General features: G+C 39.5%; 1 protein-coding gene across 1 annotated transcript in view; it reads right to left on the reverse strand.

The window, feature by feature from the left end:
* The window catches only part of HAPLN1 (hyaluronan and proteoglycan link protein 1), an 81316-nt gene extending 58563 nt beyond the window's left edge, over nucleotides 1-22753 (reverse strand). The window contains exon 1 of the mRNA XM_019965394.2: nucleotides 22403-22753. The gene's annotated coding sequence lies outside the window, so the exon portion shown is untranslated. The remainder of the gene's footprint in view (nucleotides 1-22402) is intronic.
* Between the last annotated feature and the right edge of the window lie 308 nt (nucleotides 22754-23061).

Below are 23061 nucleotides of genomic sequence, written 5' to 3' on the forward strand. Positions count from 1 at the left end.
ATACAGCCCAAAATGCCATTTACAGTGAGATTGCTTGAAGGATATGCAAAGTCTACAATAGTCACATAGTCTACTTTATTTAAATTTGCTCAGTCCACCAGTCAACCACTCCAATTATTAGGTCCCTGTTTGTATAAGATTTTCTTTTCTCATGACAATTAATTTGACTATCCTTCCTATTTGGAGTAAGTGGGTGGAGAGGGTTTGGAGTTGCTGGATTAGTGTGCATGCTAAGGCGTTTTAGTCGAATCCGACTCTGCGACCCTAGGGACTATAGTCCACAAGACTCCTGTGTCCATGGGATTCACCAGGCAAGAATACTGGAGTAGGTTGCCATTTCCTTCTCCAGACCAAAATGGAATGATCTGAATGCTAAGTGGTGACTGTCTTCACTGTCAAACTGTTAGACTGATACAGACAGTGAACTACTGAAAATCAGAATCACAGGCATTTGAGTAGTGACGATGACTAACATTGTCAGCCCGTCCTGCGTTTCCCTAGAGGGAATAGCTGCCTACTTAGATATTTTTCAGGGAAATAAAAGGCCTCAAGACTGAAATACAATTTTTTTTTTTCCCACTGATTAGCCAAGAAGAGTAAAAAGGCAAAAGGGGTCTCTGGAAGAGAATGGAGTACCCATAAAAGCAACTTCAACTACTTGAGTATTTTACCTAGGGCAAGCTCTAATGAGGGGATAATATTGAGAGACCACAAAGGGATGATTTTGAATCCCAAAGTGGAATCAAATGTACAGACTAAGCCTAAGTAATAACCAATTTTCTCAGAATTGCACAAAGTTCTTTACTTACTAAATGTCCCTCAGTTCAGTTCAGTTCAGTTGCTCAGTCGTGTCCGACTCTTTGTGACCCCATGAATCGCAGCCCGCCAGGCCTCCCTGTCCATCACAAACTCCCGGAGTTCACTCAGACTCAAGTTCATTGAGTCAGTGATGCCATCCAGCCATCTCATTGTCTTGTCTTCCCCTTCTCCTCCTGCCCCCAATCCCTCCCAGCATCAGTTTTTTCCAATGAGTCAGCTCTTCGCATGAGGTGGCCAAAGTACTGGAGTTTCAGCTTCAGCATCATTCCCTCCAAAGAAATCCCAGGGCTGATCTCCTTCAGAATGTCCCTAGATATTTTAAATTTATTACATACTGATTTTAATATAGACTGCAATATGTGTGTGCATCATTTACATATAAAAGTAAGCAAACCAAGTAGTTTGCACACATGTACACATGTGCGTGCACAAACACAATTACAGTTGGCTAATTCTAAGCTCAAATGTACACACATCTTTTAAAAAAAGGTTTTCATTGGATTCATACAGAATTTTTCCCTCTGAAAATCAGAGCTAGAAAATTCTATATGAACAAACAAAAAACATTGAATTTCTCTTCATTCTTTCTTAGCTTCAAAGTTAAAGGACTAAAGTTATTTTACATTTACAGTATTATTAGTTCACTAGTTTCTTCAAAGAACTGTTTTTTAAAGGACCACCCAGAAGATTCAACTAATTGAGGAAGCAATCTTCAGTTTACTTGAAAAGAAAGACTGCATGGGACACATTTCCTGGCACCAGTTCTCTGTCATATGTTTTGACTGGATATAATGCAAAGGACAATCTTAAAATTTAAAAATAACTTGGTCTTTTCTTTCTGCTCCTAAAACACCCAAAGCAAGAAAACAGTTAAGAATTTCTGATACGTTTTTCAGAGAGATTATTTTATAATTTGAGGTTTAGTAATGCCAGGAAAAAAAAAAATGAACCACCCAAGGAGATCATAAAAGCCAAAGTCACAGATGTAGAAACAGGTTTTTAGCACTGTGATGAGTTACTGAGTTTGGGGAAAGTGTAAGATGTTATTCAAAGTGAATTATTTAGGCCATGGAATTCTCATTAGGTCATGAGAGCAACATCTGTAAATGGGAACTAAAAGGTTTTATGAAAAGTATTTGAGGAATACGTTAGGACCTAGAATAACAAAAGTGTAATGGTAGAATTAAATTGGAAATCAGTAACAAAAATGCATGTGGAATATATCCATGTATTAGGAAACTAGTCTATAAACCTCTAAACAACCCAAGGTTCATAGAAAAAAATCAAAAGGAACATTAAAAATTATTTTCAACTGAATGAAAGTGAAAACATTAAAATTTGGGGGTTTCAGCTGGAGCATTATGTAGTGAAAATTTATAGCTTTACATACCTGCAATAGAAAAGAATAAAAGTTTCAGGTCAATGACTTCAGATTCCACCTTAAGAACCTAGAAACTGAAGAGTACTTGAAAAGCAGAAGAAAGAACAATAAAAATCAGCACAGAAATCAATGAAGCAGAAAGCAGAAACAATGAGAAAATCAATGAAAACAAAAGACAGTTTCATGAAAAGATCAATAAAAGTGATAAACCTCTATCCAGGCTAACCTGATAAAAGATAAATTTATTAATAGGACTAACCATACCCACGTGTTGGATAGGATATAGAGCAACTGGAACTCTCTAACACATTGCTGGAGAGAATGTAAAATGGCACGATCGCTTTGGAAACTGGCTGTTTATTAAATAAAAACATAAACATTCCTACCATAGACCAGGCATTCCACTCTGAGGTGTTTACTCCAGAGAAATGAAGACCTATGTCTATATAAAGACTTATGCATTAATATTCACATCTGCTTTATTTGTAGTGGTCTAAAATGGAAACACCCTAAATGTCCATCAACAGATGAATGGATAAAAAACTGCTATCCAGATGGAAATACGATTCAGCATAAAAAGGACTGAACTACTGCTATTCACAATAACGTGAATCAAGTTCAAACAAATGATGCATGAATGAAGCCAGATTTTTTTAAGAGAATGTAACAATGATTTTTTATATAAAATTCTAGAAAGTGCAGACTAATTTTCAGTGACAGAAAGTAGACAAGTTATTTGTGCACAAGGAAGAGGGAGAGGGGAAGGATTACAAAGGGATCATAGAAAACTTTCTGGGTGATGAACATTTTTATTATCTTAATTGTAGTGATGGTTTTATAGGCATACACACACACGAAGCTGATTTTTTGTGCATTTTGAACATGTCCTTTTTATTGTATGTTGATTGTGCCTGGAGAAATATCAATAACCTCAGATATGCAGATGACAACACCCTTATGGCAGAAAGTGAAGAGGAACTAAAAAGCCTCTTGATGAAAGTGAAAGAGGAGAGTGAAAAAGTTGGCTTAAAGCTCAACATTCAGAAAACCAAGATCATGGCGTCTGGCCCTATCACTTCATGGGAAATAGATGGGGAAACAGTGGAAACAGTGTCAGACTATTTTTGGGGGGCTCCAAAATCACTGCAGATGGTGATTGCAGCCATGAAATTAAAAGACGCTTACTCCTTGGAAGGAAAGTTATGACCAACCTAGATAGTATATTGAAAAGCAAAGATATTACTTTGCCAATAAAGGTCCGTCTAGTCAAGGCTTTGGTTTTTTCAGTGGTCATGTATGGATGTGAGAGTTGGACTGTGAAGAAAGCTGAGCGCAGAAGAATTGATGCTTTTGAACTGTGATGTTGGAGAAGACTCTTGAGAGTCCCTTGGACTGCAAGGAGATCTAACCAGTCCATCCTAAAGGAGATCAGTCCTGGGTATTCATTGGAAGGACTCATGCTGAAGCTGAAACTCCAATACTTTGGCCACCTCATGCGAAGAAATGACTTATTGGAAAAGACCCTGATGCTGGGAGGGATTGGGGGCAGGAGGAGAAGGGGACGACAGAGGATGAGATGGTTGGATGGCATCACTGACTCGATGGACATGAGTTTGGGTAAACTCTGGGAGTTGGTGATGGATAGGGAGGCCTGGCGTGCTGCGATTCATGGGGTCACAAAGAGTCGGATACGACTGAGTGACTGAACTGAACTGACTGTGCCTTAATAAATGTTAAAAGTAATCACCCATAATTCCAACTGTGATTAATTGTGGTTGCATCTTATTGCATACTTGTCCAAACATTTTAGTCAAAAATGCTTTTCATTTTTGCTGAAATGGAACCAAATTTTATGGCTTTTAAAAAGTGATTTTTTAAATTGAGTATATAATGGGCATCTTGTCGTTTCATTAAATTCTCTTTTACATCATTTTAATACCTGCATGTTACATTATTATGTGTGTCAGACATATTTTTTTTGTTTGTTTTTTGTTTTGAGATTTTATTCAACTTTTTATTTTATCTTGGAGTATCATGGCATCTGGTCCCATCACTTCATGGAAAAGATGGGGAAACAGTGGAAAAAGTGCCTGATGAACTATGGATGGAGGTTTGTGACATTGTACAGGAGACAGGAATCAAGACCATCCCCAAGAAAAGAAATGCAAAAAAGCAAAATGGCTGTCTGAGGAGGCCTTACAACTAGCTGTAAAAAGAAGAGAAGCGAAAAGCAAAGGAGAAAAGGCAAGATGTACCCATTTGAATGCAGAGTTCCAAAGAATAGCAAGAAGAGATAATAAAACCTTCCTCGGCGATCAGTGCAAAGAAGTAGAGGAAAACAATAGAATGGGAAAGACTAGAGATCTCTTCAAGAAATTTAGAGATACCAAGGGAACATTTCATGCAAAGATGGGCTCGATAAAGGACAGAAATTGTAGGGACCTAACAGAAGCAGAAGATATTAAGAGGTGGCAAGAATACACAGAACTGTACAAAAAAGATCTTCACGACCCAGATAATCGTGATCACTCACCCAGAGCCAGACATCCTGGAATGTGAAGTCAAGTGGGCCTTAGAAAGCATCACTGTGAATAAAGCTAGTGGAGGTGATGAAGTTCCAGTTGAGCTATTTCAAATCCTAAAAGATGATGCTGTAAATGTACTACACTCAATATGTCAGTAAATTTGGAAAGCTCAGCAGTGACCACAGGACTGGAAAAGGTCAGTTTTCATTCCAATCCCAAAGAAAGGCAATGCCAAAGAATGCTCAAACTATGGCACAATTGCACTCATCTCACATGCTAGTAAAGTAATGCCCCAATTTTCCAAGCCAGGCTTCAGCAATAGGTGAACCGTGAACTTCCAGATGTTCAAGCTGGATTTAGAAAAGGCAGAGGAACCAGAAATCAAATTGCCAACAACCGCTGGATCATCGAAAAAGCAAGAGAGTTCCAGAAAAACATCTGTTTCTGCTTTATTGACTATGCCAAAGCCTTTGACTGTGTGGATCACAATAAACTGTGGAAAATTGTGAAAGAGATGGGAATATCTGACCTGCCTCTTGAGAAACCTGTATGCAGGTCAGGAAGCAACAGTTAGAACTGGACATGGAACAACAGACTGGCTCCAAATAGGAAAAGGAGTACGTCAAGGCTATATATTTTCACCCTGCTTATTTAACTTATATGCAGAGTACATCATGAGAAACGCTGGGCTGGGAGAAGCACAAGCTGGGCTCAAGATTGCTGGGAGAAATATCAATAACCTCAGATATGCAGATGACACCACCCTTATGGCAGAAAGTGAAGAAGAGCAAAAGATCCTCTTGATGAAAGTGAAAGAGGAAAACGAAAAAGTTGACTTAAAGCTCAACATTCAGAAAACTAAGATCATGGCATCCAGTACCATCACTTCATGGCAAATAGATGGGGAATCAATGGAAACAGTGGCTGACTTCATTTTTTTGGGCTCCCAAATCACTGCAGATGGTGATTGTAGCCATGAAATTAAAAGACGCTTACTCCTTGGAAGGAACGTTATGAGCAACCTAGACAGCATATTAAAAAGCAGAGACCTTACTTTGTCAATAAAGGTCCATCTAGTCAAGGCTATGGTTTTTCCACTAGTCATGTATGCATGTGAGAGTTGGACTATAAAGAAAGCTGAGCAGAGAAGAATTGATGCTTTTGAACTGTGGTGTTGGAGAAGACTCTTGAGAATCCCTTGGACTGCAAGGAGATCTAACCAGTCCATCCTAAAGGAGATCAGCCCTGGGTATTCATTGGAAGGACTGATGTTGAAGCTGAAACTCCAATACTTTGGCCACCTGATGCGAAGAGCTGACTCATTGGAAAAGACCCTGATACTGGGAAAGATTGAGGGCAGGAGGAGAAGGGGACGACAGAGGATGAGATGGTTGGATGGCATCACCGACTCAATGGACATGGGTTTGGGTGGACTCTGGGAGTTGGTGATGGACAGGAAGGCCTGGTGTGCAGCAGTTCACGGGGTCGCAAAGAGTCGGACACGACTGAGCGACTGAACTGGACTGAACTGAAACCACCAAAGGCAGATAACCTTGAAGAAGATTCTTTTTTAACAAGAGTGTCCTAAAACTGTTTTGATGACTTTATATGGTGACTGTTATTAGACCGCCTTCCAGAGAGCCTGTTCATGCTGAATGACAAGCACTTTTCTAGCTGTCCTTAAGTAGCATATATACAGTTCAAACTGTAAATTATCAAGGCCTAGGATGCCCTTGTTTTACTTCAAGGAGAAATCCTATGGGATGTGTCGAGCGTTGCTCTGCTCCTGAGCAGTCTTCCTTAATCAAAGGTTCATAGGCATTACACAGAGCATACGTGCAATTATATAAAAATCTCAACTTCACAGGTAGTCAATACACTGTAAGGCATTTTGTAAAGGCTTCGATAATTTCCAATAATATGTCAGGGTACAGATGAAGGGAAATATTTTTGTAGTTCATTCAAAATTAAGTTTCTTACACTATTCATGCATGCACGAAAAATTCAGATTTGTAACTCATGGGAACATTCTGTTATATAATGTGAAAGCAAAGAAATAACTAATTCCCAATATATTTAGTACTAAATCAATCCTGCTCCATAGTACAGGATAATAGGTTTAATTAACAGTCAACTGAAATATTGATAATAACAGGAGCATAATTCAACTATAGTTCTACTTTAAAATCAAGAGCAGAACGTAGGAATTCTTGTGTTACTAGGTTGAAACAAATGCTTTACTTTACTTAAGATGATACTTTTCTATTGCTATACTGTGTAGAAGTAAGATTTTTCTTTTAAAGTGGGAAGCCTGACATTCGAGGTATTGCAGATGTGTCGTTTCTGAATGACCCTTTGCTTTCCATCAGTCTGAGGTGGCAGTTGCTGGCCTAGGGCAAATCCATTACCGTTCAGAATTTACAATTATTATTCAGGAGTCACAGGTTGTTGACTTCTTATCTTTAGCCTGGATATTGCAATACTGGTGCAGGCAGGGTGGACTGGGGTGAAGGGAAGCATTTTTTCAAAGAATGTACAGTAATGCAAATTATAATCACATTTTGAGTGCAGACTCAGTTGCTCAGTCGCATCCAGCTCTTCTGACCTCATGAATCTGTAGCCTCCTCTGTCCATGGAATCTCCAGGCTAGAATCCTGGAGCTGGTTGCCACTTCCAGGTGATCTTCCCGACCCAGGGGTCACACCTGCATCTCCTGCGTCTCCTGCAGTGGCAGTTGGATTCTTTACCACTGTTCCACTTGGGAAGTCCCAAGATCACATTTGCTTTATACCAACTACAATAAATTGTATTTTCTGTTAACATTTAGATCTCATATTCTTCAAGTTATATCATTTTACCTTTGGGAAATTAGTGTATTACCACTAATCATAACTATTTGACAAGCTAGGTTTCAGTTTTTGATATTCTAAGTTTAAGGATACAGATATTCAGGGATGGTACAATGCTGTTTTCATTCTGCTATCTGAAATAGTAACAACGTAATGAAATAAAATTACAATAAGAGTGCAGATAATCAATGCATTCTGTTTTCAAAAGAAAGGTTTTTGACTCCGTGCTGACATTTATTTTCCATTTCTCTGGTGCACTGGCTATTTGTTTAATAAAAGGAGACCTTTCCAGTGACAAGGACATTAGCACCATCAATCAAGAGGTTTGCTTAAGTCATGATAATATAAATGAAGTTTTTTTTTTTTTTTTCTTTTAGAATTTCAAGACTCAAAGCTTAGTACTGGCAATGTGGCTAAGAAGCTAGAAGAAATAAAATGATATACAGAGTTTGGAACAATGTGCCCAGAATAACAAAATTTTACAGAACATAACATAATGTTTTGCATTTAGAAATAAATTGCTCAGATATGAACTGGGGAAGATATTGGACTTAATCAATATAACTTCACAGGGCAAAATGAGAACACATGGATGGAAGTTAAGGAAGCCAATTTTGTGCAATGTCAGAAAGAACTTCTTGGTAAGTCCTCTAAAAGTGAAATGAATTTCCTGTGAAATACCAGTGCTTTTTGCCCCTGCAGGTGTTAAAGCAGATCAACAAACATCTGTCAGTTATATTACACAAGGGATTCCTAGAGTGGGTGGAACACTGGAACCGATTAAGTCCTTTGAACTCTGATTCCCAATCTAACCTTTCGGGTCAGAACCCTTTAGGACATCAGATGGATAAACAATCTACTAAGAAGAAAGACATTTCAACAATGAAATACAGTATAAGAAATAGAAAAGTATGTAAGTAATGATGATGCAAATAAAAAATTAAGGAAGAATTGAGAGAAAAGTGACAAATTCTAGCTAGCAGTACAATGTCAGATTGCTTAGAGGAGTCCTTATATTAAGGATTATAGTGGGTGTCATAATTCAGGTGGGAAGGATAATGTGGTACAGGATTCCTGCCTGAAAGGAGGGCCCAAGCAAAGAATTAGAGGAGTAGATAGAACTCCAATATCTGAGAAGAGAAGAGAAATATTCTGGAGCTTTTAATTAATCAGAATCTTTGTGATAAATCTGTATTTACTTTGGCTGTCAAGACCTGTCTTTCAGTGCCTTAAATAGGTATAAGGTTGTAAAATGCCTGACATACGTCAAAAATAATGAAATCATGCCGTTTGAAGCAACATGGACCGATCTAGAGGTTATCATATCAAGTGGAGTGAGTCAGAAAGAGAAAGACAAATGCCATATGATATCACTAATTTGCAGCATTTAAAATATAACATAAATGAACTTATCTACAAGACAGAAACAGGCTTACAGACATAGAGGACAGACTTGTGGTTGCCAAGGGGGGAGGCGGGTTGGGGAGGGAAGGACTGGGAGTTTGGGTTTAGCAGATGCAAACTATTATATGTTATACATAGGATGGATAAACAATGAGGTCCGACTATGTAGTGCATGGAACTGTATTCAATATCGTGTGATAAACCACAAAGGAAAAGAATATGAAAAAGAACGCATATGTGTATAACCGATCACTTTGCTGAATATATATATATATATATTTATATGGTTTAAATCAACTCAGTCATATTTATTTCTTCTTTATAATCTAAAATAATATTATATAGTGATAAAGATAGATAGGAGCCTCCCAAATTGCTTCCAGAATTTTCTTAGCAACAGAACAGAAATGTACAGCGTCTGAACACAGACTGCAGGAACCGAGTCACCAGGTGGTATCTCTCTAGGCTTGAAGACTTCGTCTCAGAGAAAGTAGGCTGAGCATGAGATCCACCCAGAATATGATCAAGCCAAACCACTGATTTTGGGCATTTTCCTAAAGTGAAAAGAGAAGCAAAATTTCCAACTCGCTAATTTCGCTACTTGTTAGTCTATCTAAAGTCTTTTGTTTCTGGAAGCTTTTAATATTCTCTTTGTTTCTGTCAGCAGTTTTTCTGTACCATGCCTGGCTGTAAGTTTTTTTATTTCTTTATTTTCTGGTTTTATCCTGTTGGGCTTTGTAGTGCTCCTTGAATCCCTGACAGGGATAGTCACAAGCTATTCTTTGGAAAAGATTGTTTCTGCCCTATTTGCTGACCTCCTGCTGGGACACCAGTCTATACCCCATATACGTTTTACACTTTTCTTCCCTTCAGGATCTTTCATCCTTTTTCTATAATGTCTCTGTCTGGTTATTTTTTCAGAACTACTTTCCAGTTTATTAATCATCTCCTCAGTGTGTCTAAATTATTTTGTAAACTCATGTATTGAGTTCTTAATTTTGATTATTACATTTTCCCAGTTCTAGACTTTCTACATGAATCATTTTCAGTACTTTCCAGTTCTTTGCTAAAATTCTTTAGACCCAATTTCTTAAAAGAAACATAAAATCTGCATCTGATAACTCTAATATTTAGAGCTATTGATCCGTTTCTACTGTCTTCATTTTTCTGGTCATTTGATCCTGTCAACTGGGGTGTGGGATTCACTGCTAGATGAGAGATGAGGCTGGTAAGGGAAGCATGGGAGAATGCATTAGAAAGCAGCAAGACTAGAGATGCAGAGACCAATGGGTAAGGTTTACAGGCATGTAAGAAGACAAGATGGCAATTAGGGATAAGGCTTTTACTAAGGAAATGGCAATCTACTCCAGGACTATTGCCTGGAAAATCCCATGGACAGAGGAGCCTGGTAGGCTATAGTCCATGGGGTCACAAAGAGTCAGACACGACTGAGCGACTTCACTCACTCACTCACTCACAATAGAGATTTTAGTGGGCTTCCTTCATAGCTCAGTTGGTAAAGAGTCTGCCTGCAATGCAGGAGACCCAGGGTCAGGAAGATCCCCTGGAGAAGGAAATGGCAATCCACCACAGCCTGAAAAATCCCATGGACAGAGGAGCCTGGAGGGCTACAGTTCATGGGGTCCCAAGAGTTGGACGACTTAGCGACTAAACTACCACCACCACCACCAATGGAGACTTTTAAAAACAGGTGTATATATCCAAGAGATTTTTATGGGCTAGAGTCTACATGATGATTCCCATGTTTCTGTTTTTGAAAACTGAAAGAAGAAAAAATGGTGCCATTTACTAAACTAGATAAAATTGAGGGAAGTTCAAATTTAGGAGAAAAAGAGTTGACTTGGGATTAGTGCAGTTGAGATGGCAGGCTGACTTCCTAGCTGTGAGAGGCTTGTGGTCTGTACATTCAGGAGAAAGTTCTGGGCCAAATATACAGCTCTGGATGTCATCTGCACACAGGTGGCAGTGGTGTCACAGGGAGGAGTAGATGAAAGGGACAGGGAGGAGGTGGAGGTCAGGGTGGGGCGCCTCGGGCTGAAGCTATCAGAGCACAGAGCTGCCAGGAAGCAGGTGGGCCCTTGGAAGCCTGGAACAGGCCGAGATGGAGTTGGAAAAGAAGTCTGTGGTAACCAGGGGAGTGCATTGTCACAAAACTAAGGGTAGAGATCATGGCGAGGGGAACATGGTCACCAGAATGAAATGCGACTAAGAAAACATACCGAAAACAAGCAAATCATTGGTGACCCTGGTGAGCGTTTCGGTGGAATGAAGGGAGAAAGCAGGTTGTGGCGGGCTGAGGAGTGGACGGGTGAAGGGGTGGATAATGAGCAGAGGGAGTTTGTGAAGTCTGGCTCTGAGGAGGAGAAAGATGGGTAGATAGGATGCATGTGAGACTAGGGCATGTTTTCTAAGTTTAGGCCAAAAAGATATGACCATGATAAAATACCAATAGGAAGATATAACCAAAGTGGGAGAGGTTGAGGGATACAAGAGAAAAAAAAAAAAGCCTCCGTGCATCCTAAGTCGCTTCAGTCGTGTCCAACTCTTTGCGCCTGGAAGGACTGCCAGGCTCTTCTGTCCATGGGATTCTCCAGGCAAGAATACTGGAGTGGGTTGCCATGTCCTCCTCCAGGGAATCTTCAAAAAAAAAAAATAGCCTAATTAATAGCAAATATGGGGGCTTCTCAGGTGGCACTAATGGTAAAAAAACGAAACAAAACAAAAAAACCACCCACCTGCCAATGCAGGAGACCCAGGTTCAATCCCTGGTTTGGGAAGATCCCCTGGAGGAGGGCATGACAACCCACTCCAGTATTCTTGCCTGGAGAATCCTATGGACAGAGGAGCCTGGTGGGCTACAGTCCATAGGGTTTCAAAGAATTGGATAGGACTGCAGAGACTTGGTACACAGCACGCATGATAGCAAACATCTGAAGACTGGAGGATTCAGGATCTAGAGCTCAAGGGGCAAGGTCTGCCTGAGATGCTTAGAAGCTAGGTAGAGAGATCCTTTCCCGTTTTTTCCTATCAGAAGGGAAAAGTCAGGAGATCGTTTTGGTGGCAAGACAGGGAGAGGGTTCTTTACAGATGGTTTCTCTTTTTAGTGCCAATCAGGGGGGCTTGGATATCTGCTGTAGGGAAAAAGCAAAAACTTTCAAGCAATATGGTAGAACAGCCACATAGCATTAATGATCCGGCTGAAGTCAGACACCATGAAGTCGTTCAGTGGCTGCGTTCTACAGGGTGATATAGTTTGCCCATCAGTTCCCAGCAGTTTGGAGCAGTTGCAGAGGAAGTCGACTGTTAGATGTATCCTGAAAAAGGATTTGGGGCTGGTGGGTCCCTCTGCAGACAACAGGACAAGGCTAAGGAGAATGTTGGCAAGTGTGACGGACAGTGGAGAAGCAAGTGAAGATGAAAGGGAAGAAGTAGGTAGAAGAAACGGAGAAGTGTGCAATGGAGGTCCCAGGACAATTTGATGAAACAGAGTCTGGGACTCCAGATTTCCTATTTTGGGTGACTGGGATTTGATGATTATTAATTTATATATAAGAAGACCGGTTTTCTTGAGACAGTCTTGGTTTATACCTGTTTTGCTGAAGTAATTGCTAAGTTTCACCCCGTTTCACTTTCAAAAGTGTCCTTGTTTGTATAATAAATTAAATGTCTTGGTATTTATATAGAGATTATATGGAACAGGCGTGGAAGAAGGGAGATAATTAGTTTAATTTTGGACATATTGAGTTCAAGGAATTTATAGGAATTCAGGTTTAAAGATCAAGTAGATCAAACATTTGGGCAGATACAACCTATACTCACCCATAATACATAAATCAGTATAGTACTAATTGACTTATAATTTAGTGATTATCTCAAATGATATACTAATCTGCAGATAATACATTAAATTCCTAGAAAACATTTGCTTGAGGGCTTCTTCTTGGTATTAAAGTATGTGGTATTTGTGTGTGAAATGAAAAATATTAATCACGTGAGAAACAATTTTAACACTGACCAATTTGTCCATCTGGTATAAGGTATTAATGGACCGAGTTCAATTGGGTCATACCTCAAAGCGCCACAAGGTGGCAGCACAACTACACTATGATACATAATTAACACGGGGAAAGATTCCTACCAGATATTCTGCAGGTAGAACATTTAAGAGTTTATAGCCATTGGACATTATAAGTGCGTGCATGCTAAGCCGCTTCAGTCGTGTCCGACTCTGTGCGACACTATGGACTGTAACCCGCCAGGCTCCTCTGTCCAAGGGATTCTCCAGGCAAGAATCCTGGAGAGGGTTTCCATGGCGGCCTCCAGGGGATCTTCTCTACCCAGGAATTAAACCTGGGTCTCTCATGTCTCCTGCCTTGGCAGGTGAGCTCTTTACCACTAGTGCCACTACATTATATAAATGTTTCTAAATGTATGCCTTTTAATTTAAAAGTAATTATTTGTTTTATCATTATTGCCAATTGGAAGATGTGAAAATTAAAAAGTTTTATTTTTAAATATGTACATTATTTTTAAATATTTTAAACAGATTAAGACACATGATGTCCCTATTCCCTGGTGGCTCAGTGCTTAAAAAGTCCATCTGTAATGCAGGAGACATGGGTTCGATCCCTGAGTGGCAAAGATCCCCTGGAGAAGGAAATGGTAACCCACTCCAGTATTCTTGCCTGGGAAATCCCATGAACAAGCCTGGTGGGCTACAAAAGTCCATGGGGTCATGAAAGAGTTGGATGCAACCTAGTGACTTAACAACAAAAGACATGATCACTGATGTACATTTATGGGCATTCTTAAGATAGCTGTTCATATGGCTTCCCTGATGCCTCAGATGGTAAAGAATCCACCTGCAAGGTAGGAGACCTGGGTTTGATCCCTGGGTCTTGGAAGATCCCCTGGAAGAGGACGTGGTAACCCACTCCAGTATTCTTGCCTGGAGAATCCCCATGGACAGAGGAGTCTGGCAGGTTACAGTCCACGGGGCCACAAAGAGTTGGACATGACTGAGTGACTAAGCACACACGGTATATCATACACTAGCTATAAATGTCTTATAAATTTGCATTTTGATTGGTATATTGTAGTTAGATAATTTTATTTATAGTATCTTTTTAATACATTTATCTCACTAGTGAACATACACTTAGTAACTTCATTCATTGGCCTTTGGGAGGAAAGCATTCAGAAATCTCATGAAGAAACTCTTGTTTGCCATATTCTAGCTATAGCAACACAAATGGAGGTAGGTATGGTTATCTGATTTAGCCAATGGATAGTACAGGATACCTGGTTAAATTTGAACTTCAGCTAAACAGCAAGTAATCTCTTTAATATAAGTATGGTACCATACAATATTTGGGACATACGTATACTAAAAATTAGTCAATTCCTCATTATATTTTACGTGGTACCCCAAGTAGGGAGCAATAAGAGGGAGAAGAATTGGGGGGTGGGGGGAAAGCAAGCTGTGGAGAAATCCAGGATTCTGGGCTCCAAATCTGACCTACTATTCAGATGTCTTCAGGACCAAGGAAAAGAATCATAAATGGACTTGAACTAGGCTGCATTCTGTGGTGAACTCATTTATATGTTAAGCTAAACAACATGGGCTAGGGTTAATCAAGCACTCTGGTGAATTACCATCTACACCACACATTGATTACTGATTTTCAAACAACAAAACACGACAACATATATTTAAAGCTAGCTCAGTTTTGGACAAAATTGAATAAATAACTGCAATTCAGACATTTTGGGGTCTTACCCACATTCAGGGTTATCATTATGAAAATCTGTCATTAGAGCATGAAGGCTCGGAAAGGCCATTTTAATTTTGTTTAATCAACAAGCATGCCTGGCACCTTCTGTGTGCAGAGGACTGACTGAGACTGTGAGTATAAGGATTAATAAGACACTGATGTAATTCATCTTGGTAGCCATTTATCGTTGATAAAATAAAAGTTAAAATCGTGTACAAATCATGGCAAAGTCATTCTTACCATTCCGCCCCCCCCCCCCCCCCCGGGTTTTGGTCCTTGATCAACTGTTTCTCCCTTTGTTCCTCCCTAGAATGATCTCCTTTCTCTTCTGTGTGATCTTCAAATATCATTTTAATACTCAAGACTTCCAAATATCTATTCCAGCCATGACTTCTCTGCTCTGCCTAAGTGTGTACATTTAACTGATATGAGTTCCTGGCTGTCCCATGAGCACTTCCTAAATTAGACTTACAGTTTACTTCCAGAAAATTTTATTCTTCGTTTATTCCCAATCTTAGTTAATTGCAGTTCTCTTCCTGTTCTCCTCTGCCCTTCAGACATTCACACAATCTCAACTTCTGTCCCCCATCCAATCAGAGTATCCTTACTAGATCGTGTGTCTACTGTTCCATGTCCTTTCTAAACTCATTTCCTTCCTCCAGCCTCAATTGCCTTAACTTTAGAAATTTATTAAAATTATCAATTAATTTTATTTACATTATTTTATACCAATAATTATATTTTTAAATCTGAGAAGAGTTTACGATTTTAATGGCATTAAAAGGTAAGAATAAGACTGATAAGGAAACACAGGCAGAGTCAGAGAATGGCCTGGGGTTGGGAGGTGTTCAGATGTCTGAAATACAGACACTTGGAAGAGAAGGCAGGGAAACCCCTCAAGCTTCCCATTCAGCACAGTGCTAGGCACTGATGGAAACAACTGGAAGCATTTATAAGGCGCCCACTGAACGTTCTGCAGAAGATTCTTGAGAGTCCCTGAGCTGTAAGGAGATCAAACCAGACAATCCTAAAGGAAATCGACCCTGAATATTCATTCAATGGAAGGACTGATGCTGAAGCTGAAGCTCCAATACTTTGGCCACCTGATGCGAAGAACTGACTCACTGGAAAAGACCCTGATGCTGGAAAGATTGAGGGCAACAGGAGGAGGAGGCGACAGAGGATGAGATGGTTGGATGGCATCACTGACTCAATGGACATGAGTTTGAGCAAACTCCGAGCCTGGCATGCTGCAGGCCATTGGCATGCTGCAGTCCATGGGGTTGCAAAGAGTCAGACACAACTCAGTGACTGAACAACAACAGCAGAACAACATCAACACTGAACCTTAGGCATTCATATCCTTCAGTGAGATGAATAATGCAGGTCAAAGGTCACATTCCTCTAGACTGCAGGGAAGAAGGGGAAGGAAACAAAGTCTTTCAATCTGGGTCATTAGTCCTAGCAATTTAAAAAGTGATGAACACATCTTTATAAGACCAGCCCAGTATCTTACAGGAGCATCAGTGGTGGCGTAATCAAAGGAGTATAATTAAGAAAAACGTAAATAAATCTGAAACAACTAATAACATGACTACCCTTATGCCCTATATCAACTATAAAATGGGAAATATTTAAACAAATGATTCTGATCGGTGTTACTTTTAAAAAGCCAAGGCAAATTTTCAGTTTTATTTCCAAGTAGTTTTCCAGAATCTATAATCAGCATTGATGTTGAAATTTCTCAAAATCCATTGGAAAGTATCTCAGCATACATTTTAGAAAGATGCTGGCTTTGATCCATTTTGTCAACGTGATGGCTGATACCTGTCCTTGTCTTATAGCCTATCCCTGTCTTCCTCCTTCAGTAACTTGACTCAGAGGAGTTCTGGACCACATATGTGGATTCTCACTGCTCCGTCGCTGTATTTGGAGTGACATAAGGGCTCAAACAACAGAACGTGAGAAGCTATAAGTGGTTTACCTGTCCAGAGGCAGCCACCCAAGCTTGGTAGTTAAGGGCTAAGAGGACTCAAGCAAAGAGAACAGGAAGGTTCAAAAGGAGGGGTCGTGATGCCCCTTGCAACGGGGGAGGGGAGTTTGTGTCCGGGCAAAGCACTGAGGGGAGGGTGGAAGGACAGGTTGATCAGGCCAGGGGTTAACTGGACCCAAGATCCTGTGTGTTTCTAGAAACAGGCCTTGAGGGAATCTCTCTGGCCTCACATATGGAATGGGGATAACAGAGATTGAAGACCATGGAGGCCTGAATCAGCTTAATTACACACTGTGGTGTAAGGATGGGAAGGCCCCCAGATGCTTGAAATTCTTTCCACAGAAAACAAAACATTTACTTTACAGAGATAAAAGGCTTGAAATGTAAATGCATGAGTGAAACTCATTCACACTTGGGTGTAATCAGTCAGTCAAGAAATCAATAAACAGAGAAGTATCAGATTCCCTGGGGGTGGGGGGCAGAGAGCAAGGGGCTAAGTTTAGGAGGTAGAGGCTGGGTGGAAAGTTAGGATAAGTGCCAAGGAAAGAGACCTAGGAGACTAGGAAGCCCAACTTCAGCTACTTGGCACATTTTACTTGTGATTCATGAGGTGTGTCCGTCTGTCTTCTCCACCGGATTATGAACTCCTTGAGCCAATGACTGTAGCACCTAGCATTGAGCCTGGTGCAAATGGTAAGCATTAAATCATTCTGTGCTCATGCTGAATTTTAGTTCCAAACTGGTGGACAGCAACAGTGTGCAAATGAACCTTTGCTTTTCCGGCCCAACCAAAGAGACAGATTATTGGGACCCTTACTCTCCTGGGGTTCTGGAGTGTCAGAGCTGCCTTCTCAGGCCCATCTGTGCCCACACAACCAAGAAACAAGGCTCTTACTTAGCTAGGAGATGGCAAACAAGGGAAAGTGATTTTAAAGATGCCTGCTCAAAATTCTCCTAATACGAAAACTATGAGGTGAGGACATTTTGATTGCTTCTGTTGCTCAAAATATACATCAGGATCTCGCAGTGCTTTCCATTCATTATCCTCAGTGTGGAATTTTGGATTTTTTTTAGTATCAATTTTCTGGTATCGATAAAGAGGCTAGCATGTGGCGCTAGCATGGTGCCTGGCAAATAGCAAGTGTTCAATAAGTTTTTGTTGAACGAACAAATGAATGCAGGAATGATCGATTGGGGGTGATCCCCAAATTCCAAACAGTTGAGTCAAAAATGAGGAAAATTCACATCAAGTAGGTAGAGACTAAGCTGAAACATTATGCATAAAACTTTGTGAAAAGCTGTGGAAAATCCAGATTTACCATACAAATACTTGAATGTTATTAGCTTAATTGGATTTTATTTGATACAGTAAATGGAATTGGAATATAGTGACTGGAGTATAGGAACAAATGAAGTCAATTTTGTTCTCTTTGGGTTAAGCTAGGTTGAACAAAATGGGAAATTTCTGTTGCCCTTGCCCTTGCAAGACTGGGACATAGTAATTTTTCTAAGTTTTCTGGAAAATTCTGAGTTTGATTTGTTTGTTTTTGTTTTGCTTTACTTTACAAATAGCCTCCTGGCCCTCTAGCAATACCCCCATCTCAGATACCACTCCCCTATCTAACTATAAAACAATTAATAGAAGCTCAAAATACTTGAGCAACATTTGCTATTTTAAACAAATCCTGGTTTTAGTCTGAACATAGTTAAGAACTTTTCAGGCCCAGCAAGCCCCGCTTCAGGTCTCCATTACTAGAAAAAGCCATTATGTGGAACCACTGCAATACAGCCAAGAACCTAGTAATATTAGCACATTTCAGAAAGCTTGGCTGATTCTCTCTTGTAGTTTCTTCTTATCTAGTATCAGGTCACCTGAAATCATTAAAACTTCTTGTAACAGTTTTCCAATCCATGACTAAATTTCCACTTTGAGGACCTCTGACTTTTTAGGCAATCTCTCACTAGAATGAGTCTACGATTCATGCTAAATCACAAGGATGATCAGATGAAATTGTTAACAGAATGCTGTGTTTCTGGTGGATAATAACTCATTGGACATAAAAATTAAGATAATATGCTTTATTTTACATGATTGTTGATGTTGATTCCAGCCATTACCTCCAATCAAGTCAGGCTATAATTTTGTGGCATTAATGAAGACAGACTTAATGAGCAGCTCTCCTTTCACAGCGTAGGTCTCGTTGCTGTACACAAAACCAAAGTTCCCTAAACAGGAAACTTCCATTCCACACCAGCAGGCCTAACTCGATCTGTGGATTACACCTCCAGAGCTCAGCAAGCAACAAATTAATCATGGTTTCCCCCAACCGAGGCATTTTTTCCCTTCCAATCTGAATTTCAGAACTTGGCTTGATTAATGCTGATGTGCTGAACACTGTTGCCATTAAGTCATATATCTTGCAAACAGCCATTTGGAGTAATAATTCATATATCTCCTGGAGCAAAGTTTTTCAAAAGTCTCAGTGCAATATTCTGATGGATCAATCTCCTATGATTCCTGATGCTTCTTTCCAACAGTGGCTTTCATTCTAATTGTTCTTAAGATTTTAATCTATCATGTCAACTTAATAGAAACAATGTTCCTGCTTCAAAACTACATATGAATAACAGGTATAAAGTTGTTCTACATGCTGATTATTAGTCCCTGAGAGCAATATTTTGTAAAACTTACCTCACTACCCAAAGCAATTTTTACTCTTATCCTTAAATGAAAAAAAAAATCTAAAGAATATGTGCTAGTATCTGTGTGCTAACCTTTTAAGCTAATTATTATTTATCCACTTAAAATTAGTAACAGTAAATTTTCCATGTAGGAAAGTCATTCAAGATTCAAACTCTCCCCACTCTTTTTTTAAGCGAGGTCATGACATCTCTGCAGAAGACAAATCCTGTATTAGCGATGAGTTGTTGTTCAGTTGTTAAGTCAGGTCTGACTCTTTTGTGATTAGAAGTGAGTTACTGTTATCCTCAAGGAGGCAGAAAGTTGATGATATTACCCAGTAAAGAGTAAACTAATTTTTAATGCAACCACCAGGAGTTTAATCAACTGTTAAGTGATGCCTTAATTTTTAAATTATGCAAAAGTCACTTGCTGTATTTTTTACTCTGAGCACCTACCCCAACGTATGGCCTGCAGTTGGTGTTCAATGTCAACTGAATGGAACTCAGAATTTTTTACCAAGAGGCTGGTGAGAAAGCGTTCTTCAATTTGTCCACTAGGTGGCAGACAGGGACTACGCTTCCCACATGGAACCATCACAGACCCTCCCATTCATAGTGTAAATAAAGAGCTGTATTATTAATTTATACCATAGCATCCACTCTACACTTAATATTTGTTTAACCAGCTGTTTCCTGTAATCCTCCTTAAACACTATTGATTACAATCCTAAGAACATTTAAGTTTCCATCCCTTTCCATTTTACCCCAACAACATATTGTTACTTTTACTTAACAGACTAAATATTTAAATATCATAGGCTAAGTACTATGGCTACTGATAATGAATACAGGAGGTTGGAAAATTAACTAGAGGCAACAGAAGACGACAATGCAAAAGTGTTTTCAAATTTGCTCTGCATTTCGCTGGAATTTTAACTGGCTGTGAATACCATTATTTTTAAACTGTAATCTGGAAAATAAGACATGCATGGTTCAGAAGGAAACGAAAAGAAAACCAGTATTAGGGTGTTCCAAAAAAGGGAGTTATTTCCTGAATATGCCTCTTGTTCATCTTTACAAAGACCAAGGGCTGTGCTACCTTAAGAGTCAAAGACTTCTTCAACTACTCAGAAAATACCAACATTCCACACCCAAGATGCTAAAAGGCAGGACTGTTTAGTAGACCATCTATTCATAAAGCATCTTCGTTCGCCGAATGTATTTATCCTGGATGTGTTACCGGCTCCCAAAGGAAGGAAAAGGCAGTGAAACCACTAGGGATATAATGAATTGATTCTTCTCTGTGAAAGTATCTTCAGTTCTTCTAAATTACAGTGTCAGTCATTCCTCTGAGATTCAGGGCCTAGCAGACAATAAATGGCTCACTTTATAAGAACACCATGTTCTCTTCTTGCTTGTTTCTGATAGAAAGCCCAGGCCCACTGAACACTCCCCTTTGGAATACTGGCCTCTGGGTACTTTCTCTTTGGAGACCAGTGGTCTGGAGCTTGTTGGTTTTCTCTTGCTCATTAAGTTATGTTTAAACAGAATTAGTTCTTATCTAGTTTTCCCATTTTTAATCTGTTTCCAATTTTGTGAAGAGATTACCAAAATATATAGCTATTCTCTTCACTTAAAAATGAAATTATCAAGAACAGATAGCCCCAAGTGACTGAAGACTAAGGTTTAAATAAATGCCCAACCACCTTTGGCAAAGTTTCTATTTTATTGAATGAAAGAAAAACTTCTTTATTCATAAAAGTAATGGAAGTGAACTTAAGACACATCAAACTAAAAGTTATCCAAAGAGAATGACTATGATGTATGTTTGGTAAAACAATATTCCCATTTTATGATTCCATTAAAATATTGAAGTCGCTGAAGTGTGTGTAAAATGATTGCAAATTTAGTACACTGAAATAATCAAATAGAAATGGTTACCAGAAACTACGTTTGTAATGAATAAATATTACATTTCATGTAGAAATTAATTCTCAGGCTTTATTTCTTAAGAACCGTTAGCTTCCAAGAAGCCAGCCAGTATGTTTGATTTTATGACATCACACTGGAACGTGTACAGGAACACTTTCCATACTAAAAACTCCCGAAGTACTGGCCACTTTGTGTATTTTTCCAGGGGTAAATGAAAATAAAATAACTTATTTTCAAAATAATAAACCATCTTATTTGGAACACAACAGTCATAGTCAATGGAAGAAAACAACTTCATTTCAACCCCAGAGAGTTCAGATTTACTTAGGGTGGTAAACAGTCTCACACAAATCATTCATTTAAGCAACTTTTAAAAGTAACCTTACCAACCACGACTTAAAAGGAATTTTTTTCAGTGTATTAAAATTGTCCACCAAAATCATTCTATATACAAAAAGCATCATAGTTCTGTGATCTTAATTTCACAATTAAGTTGAGAAGCCTGGACCAAAATCAGTAACATCTCAAAGACTGTCACTCTAACAGATATTACCTATGTGATTACAATAACTTTCTTTTTCACATAAACTTACATAGTCTCTAAAAGAAAACTCATAAATCTGGAATGGACATTGCCATTCCTCAGCATTTCCTTCAGCCTATACTATCCTTTTTTTTCAGGTGTTATAAAAATGCTTGTTGAAATACACATGGAAAACTGCCACTTGGAAACCATGCATCCACCAGATTATAGTAGCATCAGCGAAATCTGGGATACTGGACTTCCTCCTTGCCCCAGTCTAGACTGAGCTTGTTTACTGCTGAACAGTATTTTATCTAACAATATGAATCTTTAAAAAAAAAAAAAAAAGTTGAGATGTCATGTCAAACTCAAAAGAAAATTAAGAAAAGTTATTTTAATGTATACATAAATTATGATATGTATTGCTATCTGAAATCTTAAAGGAATCAAGGCTTAACCCAAAGAGTAAAAAAAAAAAAAAAAAAAATGGGATTTTTACCTTTTCCTAAAATCCAGGAGTTCAGATGCTCTCAAGTCCTGCTGAAGTTGGAGCCTGGAGATCAAGTGAAGCCAGCGCTCTTTCCCCTCACCTTAAGTTTGTCTCTGGGCAAGTGTGTGTGCGTGTGTGAGTGTGTGTGTGTGTGCGTGTGCCGCGCAGAATGTCTCTTTGTGGCGCTGGATGGCAGAGGTCCTGCTCCTGGGAAGAAGGAGGCACTTTCTCACCAAGAGCAGAAGAAAAGCAAAGCAGCGTCACCAGGAAAGTTCTCCTCCCAGATCCCCTAATTACAGCCTAACGTGCGCTTCATGCAAACTTCAGGGAGGAAGGGAGGGGCAGCTCTGTGCCCAGACCTTCTGGAACAGCAGCCTCTTAGATGACTTTCCCTCTGCTCAGATCCCGGAGTTACCCGCTCAGGGGTTCAGGCAAAGCGGGAGCTACAACCACAAGCCCCCGCCACTGCACACCTCCTGGGTCTTCCAGAGGGGATGGGGCAAGGGGCTGTGGAATGATCGTGGGGCAGCGGGGTGAGGCAGACAAGCCAGGACAGTGAATTTTGACTTTGCTTCTTAGCCTCTGCTTAAAATGAAGATCCAAAAGTAGGAGAGGTCCTCGCTTTCCCGTCTCCCTCTCCCCAAGGTATATCCAGGGTAATCAGGTAG

This window comes from Bos indicus, chromosome 7 (genome assembly GCF_029378745.1).
Source record: "Bos indicus isolate NIAB-ARS_2022 breed Sahiwal x Tharparkar chromosome 7, NIAB-ARS_B.indTharparkar_mat_pri_1.0, whole genome shotgun sequence".
NCBI classification, from domain to species: domain Eukaryota; kingdom Metazoa; phylum Chordata; class Mammalia; order Artiodactyla; family Bovidae; genus Bos; species Bos indicus.